Genomic DNA, 9,341 nt, shown 5'->3' with positions numbered 1-9,341 from the left:
AACTCATTAAAAGAAGTTAGTGCCAAAGCAGTTAAGAGGATGCTTGAGAGGCTCGGTGAGCCTAGAGAAGGAAGCCGACTGCCGGGTGACCGTGGCCGTAGCTCCGGACCTGAAGGCGAGCTCCTCGGGGGAAAGATCCGTGACGACGTCGAGTCGAGGAAGGCGGACGACGCAAAGTTCCCGAGAACGTGGAGATGGGTTGGAACTGCCCTGCCCGGCAAAGGCTCTGGTGAGGCTGAGGAGAAACCCTCTCCCTTTACTTCCAGAGAGCCTGTCCCGCTACAGACCTCTCCGCTAAGCTGATGTGAAATTGCCCCCTGTGATAGTAAAGGTTTTTCCCCTTCTCCCGACCGCTGGCCCCGACACTTAGCTTTTGGAAGAGGAGCGGACAAAATCCATCCTCGGTCGCACGTGGACGTTGATATGTTCTCCACGTGTGCTTCGGTGTTGCCGTTTCTAAGCTTTGGGTAAGAGCCTCCTCAGGGTACCTAAGACAAAACAGAAAAGGTGACTATTGCCCTCAACAACAGTAATCCCCGGGACTCCTCCGCACCACTCCCCCGGCTCACCTCAAATCTTGATTTGACTCCGGAGGCTGGCCAGAAGATACCTGCAAAGAGAAAAGGTACATGCTTAGCATGCTGCTGCATAACATTCACCTATGAGTCAGCCTGCCTAAACGCCGACTCACCTGCCCTCCTCTGTTCCTTGGCGTACCTAGGGCAGCAACAGCACCTGCAAAGTAACAAAGCAGAAAAGCATGCTGAGATACTGTGAAAACACAACCTCCCAAATCTGACAAGGATGCCACACCGATACCTTAAGCTCGCACCCACCTGGCACGGATATGCTCGGCTAGGATAGATTGCAAGCAGACCACCTAAAATAAAAAAAAAAAAAGAGATGCTTAAAGCTGCACCAGAAACTGAGACCTCAGCAATAACAATTGCTTCTGTACGCTAGTCAATGCTCACCTCGCCCACTTGGCCTTGACTGCTGCTCTCGGCTTTAACTTCCTAAAAAGAGAGACAAAGAACAATGCTGTAACAGCCACCATTTATGCTTCCTCTACAGAAACAAGTAGTGCCTCACCTGCTTGGGGGAATCCCCTCACCCAGGATGGGGCCCTCTGGCACGGATTTAATCCATCTGAATCTGAAAAAAGGTTAGGACAAGAGTCAAACTGTTGCAGGATAACTTAAGAGCTCCAGATATCTTGTGTCCATCTACAAATCCCATCTAGAGTCCAACTACACCCCACATTACAAACTTCAAGTCCCCGGGACTTCTCCTATTGCACCGGGCTACGCGGCAGGGCAGCGCAGCTCCGGCACAAATGTGTGTGCTGACACCTGTGACACGGGACATGACAGACGACGGGGACGCGACATGGACAGAAATCTCCTGGCAAGGAAAATGGCTGTGAGGACTGAGAGAATGCAAAAGGAGATGACCGAGGTGAAACTGATGGTGGGCTGAGGAGGCTCAGAGAACACTGGAGGAAAAAGATGCTAACTGAATGATTTATTCCAAGAACTGCAAAGATGGATGCCCGAGAATCCTACGGCCAGAAGCCTGTACCTGCCCTCACATTCTTACAAGTCCTAGTCTGCCATAATGGATCCTGGCAGGGTATAGCTGTCCATACAGCTCAGAACAAGAGCTGAAAAAACAGCTGACTGGATGCTTATAAAAAGAGATGAGAGTCTGAGCTCCCGAGTCAAAAGTTCTATGGCATGGGTGCCAGGCCAAGGAACGCTGAGAGCACAGATGCTAAGACTGGTGCCAAGGTTTCTGGTAGGCCCCTCAAAGGGCTAAGATAAAAGACATGAGACAGCTAAACAAGACATAATGCACAACAGACAAGTGACACAATACACACCGGGACTGCTCTGCCCTGCTCACCTCAGCACGGTGATCAAAAGTGAGATTTTGCTTTTAGGGGGCCTAAGGGGCCACTTCTTGGCTACCCTCGTCTCCAGAGCCAACTCAAAACCTCCCCCATCCCAGGAGTGCCGACCCAGCACCTCGCTTTCATCCCCTCTGTGGGTCGTGGCCCTCTACTTATCTCTCGGACATCCGGGGATGCCGGTCCGTGTCGGGTGCGAAGAAAGGCCGCCTCGCCGGCTGGGAAGTTGTGCTGTCACCGGGCTGTTGTCTCTTAGACAGCTATATTAAAGAAAACCAAACATCAACGCCTGACCTTGGCACCACATCGGCCAAAACCACACAAGTCTGCTACTCACCGTTCTCCTAAGAAGGCCTGGCACCTCGTAACCGTAACCCTCTGCCACAGATGTAATTCATCTGCACCTGAAAGAAAGGTAGAACATATGTCAAACACATGCACGATAACTCAAAAGCTGCAAACACCTTATGTCAACCTAGGAATAGCATCTAGAGTCCAAGTACAGCCCACATTACAACTTTCAACTCCCCGGGGCTTCTCCTATTACACTAGGCTATGCGGCAGGGCAGAGCAGCTCCGGCACAAATGTGTGTGCTGACACCCGTGACACGACAAACAATGGGCACAAGACACTGACAGAAATCTCTAGGCAAGAAGGATGACTGCGAGGACTGAGAAGATGCCAAATGAGATGACCGAGGTAAGACAGACCGATGGCGAGCTGATAAGGCTCAGAGTGCCCTGGAGAAGGAAGATGCTAAACTGAATGTTTTAGTCCAAGAACTGCAAAGATGAATGCACAGGAGCCCTACGGTCAGAAGCCTCTACCTGCCCTCACATTCTTACAAGTCCTAATCCACCATAATAGAACCTTGCAGGGTGCAGCTGTGAATACAGCTCAGAACAAGACCTGAAAAGACATCTGACTGGATGCTTACAAAGAGTTGCAATTCTGATGCCTGTCTGAGCTCCCGAGTCAAAAGTTTTATGGCCTGGGTGCCGGGCCAAAGAAACATGGAGATCGTGGCTGCTAAGAATACTGCCGAGGTTTCTGATAGGCCCCTCAAAGGGCTAAGATAAAAGACATGAGACACCCAAACAAGACATAATGCACGGTAGACAAGTGACACGATACACACCGGGACTGCTCTGCCCTGTGCACCTCAGCACTGTGATCCAAAGTGAGACTTTGCTTTTAGGGGGCCTAAGGGGCCAATTCTTGGCTACTCTCATCTCCAGAGCCAACTCAAGACCTCCCCTCCCCGATCCCAGGAGTCCCAACCCAGCACCTTGCTTTCATCCCCTCTGTGGGTCAGAGCCCTCTACTTATCTCTCGGACATCTGGGGATGCCGGTCCGTGTTGGGTGCGAAGAAAGGCCGCCTCGCCGGCTGGGAAGGTCCTGCTGGCACCGGGCTGGTGTCTCTTAGACAGCTATATTAAAGAAAACCAAACATCAGTGCCTGATCTTGGCAGCCCATCGGCCAAAACCCCACAAGTCTGCTACTCACCCTTCTCCTAAGAAGGCCCGGCTCCTCGGGTGGCACGCTTCGGGAACGCTCGGAGGCCGACGCCGTCGTCGTGGGGTACGCCTGGGTTAAGAAGACAGGAGGCGATGTGGCATTGCTGAAAACTGACTGGACCCTCGGTCCTCCTCCCTACTTCCCTGACTCACCGCAACTCCTCGGTGGTTCCTGACTGCTACCCGGAAGACAGGGCTCATCAGAGTGAAAAATTCGGTCCGTCGGCCGGGTGGGGATGGGAGCTTGGCGTGCTCCGAGTGGATTGCCTAAGGCACAAAAACGAGAATGGAGACTTAGACTTGCCCCCTTAGAATTCAGACCTCAGCAACAAGAAAGGCTACTGCTCACCTTGCTCTCTTGAACTTGACTGCTGGGATCCAGCTATACTTCCTAAAAATAAAGACAAAAAACAGCACTGTAATAGGGTCACACTTGACACTCCCCCTGCACAGACAAATGGTGACTGACCTGCTTGTGGGAACCCCCTCACCCAGGATGGGGGGCTCTGCCATGGATGCAATGCATCTGCACCTGAAAGAAAGTTAGAACATATGTCAAACACCTGCAGGATAACTCAAAAGCTACAAACACCTTAGGTCAATATAGGAATAGCATCTAGAGTCCAAGTACAGCCCACATTACAACCTTCAACTCGCCGGGGCTTCTCCTATTACACCAGGCTATGTGGCAGGGCAGAGCAGCTCCGGCACAAATGTGTGCAGACACCCGTGACACAGGACAGACAGGACGTGACAAACAATGGGCACACAACACAGACAGAAATCTCTGGGCAAGAAGGATGACTGCAAGGACTGTAAAGATGCCAAATGAGATGACCGAGGTGAGACCGATGGCGAGCTGACAAGGCTCAGAAAACACTGAAGGAAGAAGATGCTAACTGAATGATTTATTCCAAGAACTGCAAAGATGGATGCCCGAGAATCCTACGGTCAGAAGCCTCTACCTGCCCTCACGTTCTTACAAGTCCAAGTCTGCCTTAATGGATCCTGGCGGGACATAGCTGTCCATACAGCTCAGAACAAGACCTGAAAAGACAGCTGACCGGATGCTTCTAAAGAGACAAGAGAGTCTGATGCCTGTCTGAGCTCCCGAGTCAAAAGTTCTATGGCATGGGTGCCAGGCCAAGGAATGCAGAGATCACAGATGCTAACAATGATGCCAGGGTTTCTGACAGGCCCCACCAAGGCCTAAGGTAAAAGACATGACATATGCAAACAACACATAATACACAAAAGACAAGTGACACGATACACACCGGGACTGCTCTGCCCTGCACACCTCAGCACTGTGATGAAAAGTCAGGCTTTCCTTTTATGGGGCCTAAGGTGGCTGCTTCATGGACACCCCCCACCTCCAAAGCAGACTCAAAAACCCCTCCCAGTAATTCCCAAACCAGCACCCTGCTTTCATTCCCTCTGTGGGTCGTGGCCCTCTACTTATCTCTCGGACATCTGGGGATGCCGGTCTCCGGTGCGAAGAAAGGCCACTTCGTCAGCTGGGAAGGTCCTGCTGGCACCGGGCTGGTGTCTTAGACAGCTGTATTAAAGAAAACCAAACATCAGTGCCCGATCTTGGCAGCCCATCGGCCAAAACCCCACAAGTCTGCTACTCACCCATGCTCCTAAGAATGCTCAGCTGCTCGGGCCGCACACTTCGGGCACGCTCGGAGACCGAGGCTGTCGTCACAGGGGGTGCCTGGGTTAAGAGGAGAGGAGGTGATTTGGCATGGCTGAAACCTGAGTAGAACCTGGCTCCTCCTCCCTACTTCCCCTACTCACTGCAACTCCTCGGCAGCTGCTGAAGGCCACCTGGATGGCACCTTTAAATAGAGTTCAGGGTTTCATCACCAGGTCCTGTAATGCATCCGCAGGGCTCACACGTGCAGGGAACCCGGTGCATCGGCCGGCTGGTGACGGGGGCTTGGCAGGCTCCGAGTGGATTGCCTAAAGCACAAAAAAGAGAATGGAAGCTTAGAGCAGCACCAGAAACTGAGACTGGAGCAATAACAGCTACTTCTCTCCACTGCTCACCTTGACTGCTGGTATCCAGACTTAGTTCCTAAAAAGAAAGAAAGAACAGAGCTGTAACAGAGTCACCACATACACTTCTATTGCAGAGACAAATGGTGCCTCACCTGCTCGGGGGAAACTACTCACCCGGGATGGGGCCCTCTGGCACACATTTAATCCATCTGAATCTGAAAAAAGGTTAGGACAAGAGTCAAACTGTTGCAGGATAACTTAAGAGCTCCAGATATCTTGTGTCCATCTAGGGTCCAACTACACCCCACATTACAAACTTCAAGTCCCCGGGACTTCTCCTATTGCACCAGGCTATGTGGCAGGGCAGAGCAGCTCCGGCACAAATGTGTGTGCTGACACCCGTGACACGGGACAGGACGTGACAAACAACGGGAACACAACACAGACAGAAATCTCCTGGCAAGGAAAATGGCTGCGAGGACTGAGAAGATGCAAAAGGAGATGACCGAGGTGAGACCGATGGTGAGCTGATGAGGCTCAGAGAAACCTGGAGGAAGAAGATGCTAACTGAATGATTTATTCCAAGAACTGCAAAGATGGATGCCCAAGAATCATACAGCCAGAAGCCTCTACCTGCCCTCATGTTCTTTCGCGTCCTAGTCCGCCATAATGGATCCTGGCGAGACATAGCTGTCCATACAGCTCAGAACAAGACCTGAAAAGACAGCTGACCGGATGCTTCTAAAGAGACAAGAGAGTCTGATGCCTGTCTGAGCTCCCGAGTCAAAAGTTCTATGGCATGGGTGCCAGGCCAAGGAATGCAGAGATCACAGATGCTAACAATGATGCCAGGGTTTCTGACAGGCCCCACCAAGGCCTAAGGTAAAAGACATGACATATGCAAACAACACATAATACACAAAAGACAAGTGACACGATACACACCGGGACCGCTCTGCCCTGCACACCTCAGCACTGTGATGAAAAGTCAGGCTTTCCTTTTATGGGGCCTAAGGTGTCCACTTCATGGACACCCCCATCTCCAAAGAAGGCTCAAAAACCCCTCCCGGTGGGTCCCTACCCTGCGCCCCGCTTTCATCCCCTCTGTGGGTTGTAGCCCTCTACTTATCTCTCGGACATCTGGGGATGCCTATCCGTGTCAGGTGCAAAAGAAGGCAGCCTCAACATCTGGGAAGTTCCTGCTGGCACTGTTGTTCAACAACTCCCTGTTGTTTCTTAGTCAACTACATGAAAGAAATCCAAATATCAATGCATGATGTTTGCAGCACACTGGCCAAAACCCAACAATTCTGCTACTCACCGTTCTCCTAGGAATGCCCGGCTCCTGGGGCCGCACCCTTCGGCCGCGCTCCGAGGTTGATGCCATTGTCACGGGGTAAGCCTGGGTTAAAAGGAGACGAGGTCATGTGGCATTGCTGAAACCTGAGTGGACCCTAGCTCCTCCTCCCTACTTCCCCGACTCACCGTGACTCCTGACTCCTCGGCCCGTGCCCAAGGCTACCCTGGTGACACCTTTATATAGAAAAGGCAGAGGCTTCATCAACGAGTCCCGTGATTCTTCCGCAGGGCTCGAGAGAGCGGCACACCCGGTGCGTCAGCCGGTTGGTGACTGGGGCTCGGCATACTCCGAGTGGATTGCCTAAAGCGCAGAAACAGGAACAGATGCTTAGAGTTGCACCGGAAAGTGAGACTGGAGCAATAACAACTGCTTCTGGACGCTACTCAATGCTCACCTTGCCCACCTCATCTTGACTGCTGATATCCAGCTTTACCTCCTGAAAAGAAAAAGAACAGTGCTGTAACAAAGTCACACTTTACACTCCCCCTGCAGAGACAAACGGTGACTGACCTGCTCGGGGGAACCTCCTCACTCGGGATGGGTGGATGGATTTTGCCCTGGATTTTATCCTTCTGCGTCTGAAAGAAAGTGAGGACAAAAGTCAAAGGGCTGTGGGATAACTTCACAGCTCCAAATATCTTCTGTCTATCTAGGAATATCATCTAGAGTCTGGCAACACCCCACAAACTGCAAGTCCATGGGACTTGTCCTGTTGCAGCAGAGCAGCTCCGGCACAAATATGTGCAGACACCCGTGACACGGAACGTGACAAACAGGGGGACAACAAACAACACATTATGCTTGTGGTGAGGGTCTCGAGGGGAAAAGGCAAAAGGGACCCCAAAGACACGCTAGGTAACATGGTACGCCGGACAACACGACGTGGACCGGAACTGTTCTGCGCTGCCTGCCTGACAGCTGCCGTCAAAAGGAGAACCTCTCCCTTTAGCTGTCCTAAGAGGCCCCTTGGAGAAGATTACTTTTCCCTCTGCTAATTTTTAAATCTGTCCCAGGAACTCCCAACCCACTACTCTCCCATCATCCCATCTCCAGGCCGTGGCCCTGACTTATCTTTTGGATGATCGGTGATGTGGATCTGCGTTGCGCCTGAAATGAGTCTGCCTCGGAGGGCCCCGTGATCGCCTGTTAGCCTCTCGGTCAGCTACAATAAAGAAAAACAAAACCAAAGTATGAGTACAGAGTTATGTGGGCCAAATCCCAGCAAGTCAGCTACTTGCCCTCTCCTGAGTGTGCCTGGCTCCTTCAGGCTCCAGCTTCATCCTGATTCCCAGGCTGTGGCTATTATTATGAGTGGTGCATGGGTTAGAGAAAGGCAAAGTAAATAGCATTCCTGTGAGTGCAGTGGATGACCTTGTGTGCTGTAAGACATGTGAATGCCTCTGCTACGCTTCTGAAAAGCCTTGGGGTGGGGGGGGGGGGGGGGGGGGGGGGGGGGCCTCAAATAATCACCCTTTCTCACCCTGCTGCCTTCAAAACCACCCCCCCCCCCCCCCAACAATAACTCCTAACTGGATACCTGCTCAGCCTCCCTCTCCTAGTCACATGCCTCAACTCACCTGAAGCCTCAATCTCAAACATTATCTTTGACACTGGGCAGATCCCTCTTGTGACATGATGAATCTGCTGAAAAGTGTCGTAGCTGACACAACCTGGAGCCTCTGGAAGCTGCACTCTTCCAAAAAAAAATACAAACCAAAATACAAACAAAACCAGAAATTACAAATGCACTTTACCACCCCTAAGCACAAAACCCAAAATTGTGAACTTAAATACTCCCTGTATTCTATGCTGTTTTCTTCACAGGATCTTCAAAGCCTCTGTTGCTTTAGATGCTCAGAAGCACCTACTGAAAACAAGCTAAGATAAGCTGAAAGAGCCTCTTCTCTGAAATGAGAGGAAAGCTCTTATCCTAGCACAGCCCAGAGAGGGAATGAACCCCCTCAGCAAAAGCTGGGGTTAATATACCCCTGATGGTGCCTGCCTCTCGTTCCCATGGCACCCAGGAAAAGGGAGGGGGCGAATCCCACTGGGCATAAAAGCCCTCAGAGAAGCTACAGCTGTTTGGCTCCTCTGACTCAAATTCAAGGGGAGCAAAGGGCTTGTTATAGAAGAAAACTCTTCAGAAAAATAACAGCACTTTCTTTTTTGCAACAACTACTTGGAGTAAAAGGGTAGAAAACTGGTAAGAAATATAACTTTCTGTTTAGGCAGCATAACTAGATGAATTGGGTAATTTGCTGTTAACTTACTTATAATTATTCCTTAGTGGCTACTAAGTAGTACTTCACGTGTGACTGAGCTGGGTGGAGAAGAATGCTTATGATATGAATAGTCTAAGTCTCCTTGGGACCTCTAATTAGGCCTATCTACATTATAAGTAAAAATAAGAAAAATAAAAGCTTCCCAGGCAGTGTAAGGGTTAAGTGCCTGCCAGGCTCACCCTGCTCTGAGGTACTTGGTCCTACGGCACAGAAAGAAGGGCCCTGAAATGTAGTTTTAAACCCTTAAAATGCTGAAAAAGGCAGAG

The 9,341-nt window shown here is 51.0% G+C and overlaps 3 long non-coding RNA genes across 5 annotated transcripts; all 3 read right to left on the bottom strand.

Moving 5' to 3' along the window:
* Nucleotides 1–350: 350 nt before the first annotated feature.
* LOC139593985 (uncharacterized) lies at nucleotides 351–3,643 on the bottom strand. Of its 2 annotated transcripts, XR_011680477.1 has the most exons (10): nucleotides 3,583–3,643; nucleotides 3,419–3,499; nucleotides 3,199–3,341; nucleotides 2,247–2,313; nucleotides 1,093–2,169; nucleotides 975–1,016; nucleotides 837–880; nucleotides 692–735; nucleotides 570–610; nucleotides 351–488 (listed from the first exon to the last, which is right to left on the bottom strand). It is a non-coding gene; the product is annotated as an uncharacterized lncRNA (long non-coding RNA). The 2 variants fall into 2 exon arrangements; XR_011680476.1 differs by having other exon boundaries at nucleotides 2,247–3,341.
* On the bottom strand, nucleotides 3,640–5,133 carry LOC139593986 (uncharacterized). Its single transcript, XR_011680478.1, has 4 exons — nucleotides 5,065–5,133; nucleotides 3,899–4,987; nucleotides 3,779–3,820; nucleotides 3,640–3,696 (listed from the first exon to the last, which is right to left on the bottom strand). It is a non-coding gene; the product is annotated as an uncharacterized lncRNA (long non-coding RNA).
* Nucleotides 5,134–5,234: 101 nt separating this feature from the next.
* On the bottom strand, nucleotides 5,235–8,940 carry LOC139593984 (uncharacterized). 2 transcript variants are annotated; one of them, XR_011680475.1, is made up of 8 exons: nucleotides 8,371–8,940; nucleotides 7,304–7,955; nucleotides 7,188–7,229; nucleotides 6,919–7,093; nucleotides 6,755–6,835; nucleotides 5,586–6,677; nucleotides 5,482–5,509; nucleotides 5,235–5,394 (listed from the first exon to the last, which is right to left on the bottom strand). It is a non-coding gene; the product is annotated as an uncharacterized lncRNA (long non-coding RNA). The 2 variants fall into 2 exon arrangements; XR_011680474.1 differs by having other exon boundaries at nucleotides 5,608–6,677.
* Nucleotides 8,941–9,341: the final 401 nt, after the last annotated feature.

This window comes from Agelaius tricolor, unplaced genomic scaffold (genome assembly GCF_023055355.1).
Source record: "Agelaius tricolor isolate 1412-34295 unplaced genomic scaffold, bAgeTri1.0.p SCAF_10, whole genome shotgun sequence".
Classification (NCBI taxonomy): Eukaryota; Metazoa; Chordata; class Aves; order Passeriformes; family Icteridae; genus Agelaius; species Agelaius tricolor.
Note: the sequence above shows the minus strand (reverse complement) of the source record. Positions and strands in the feature narration are given on the sequence as shown.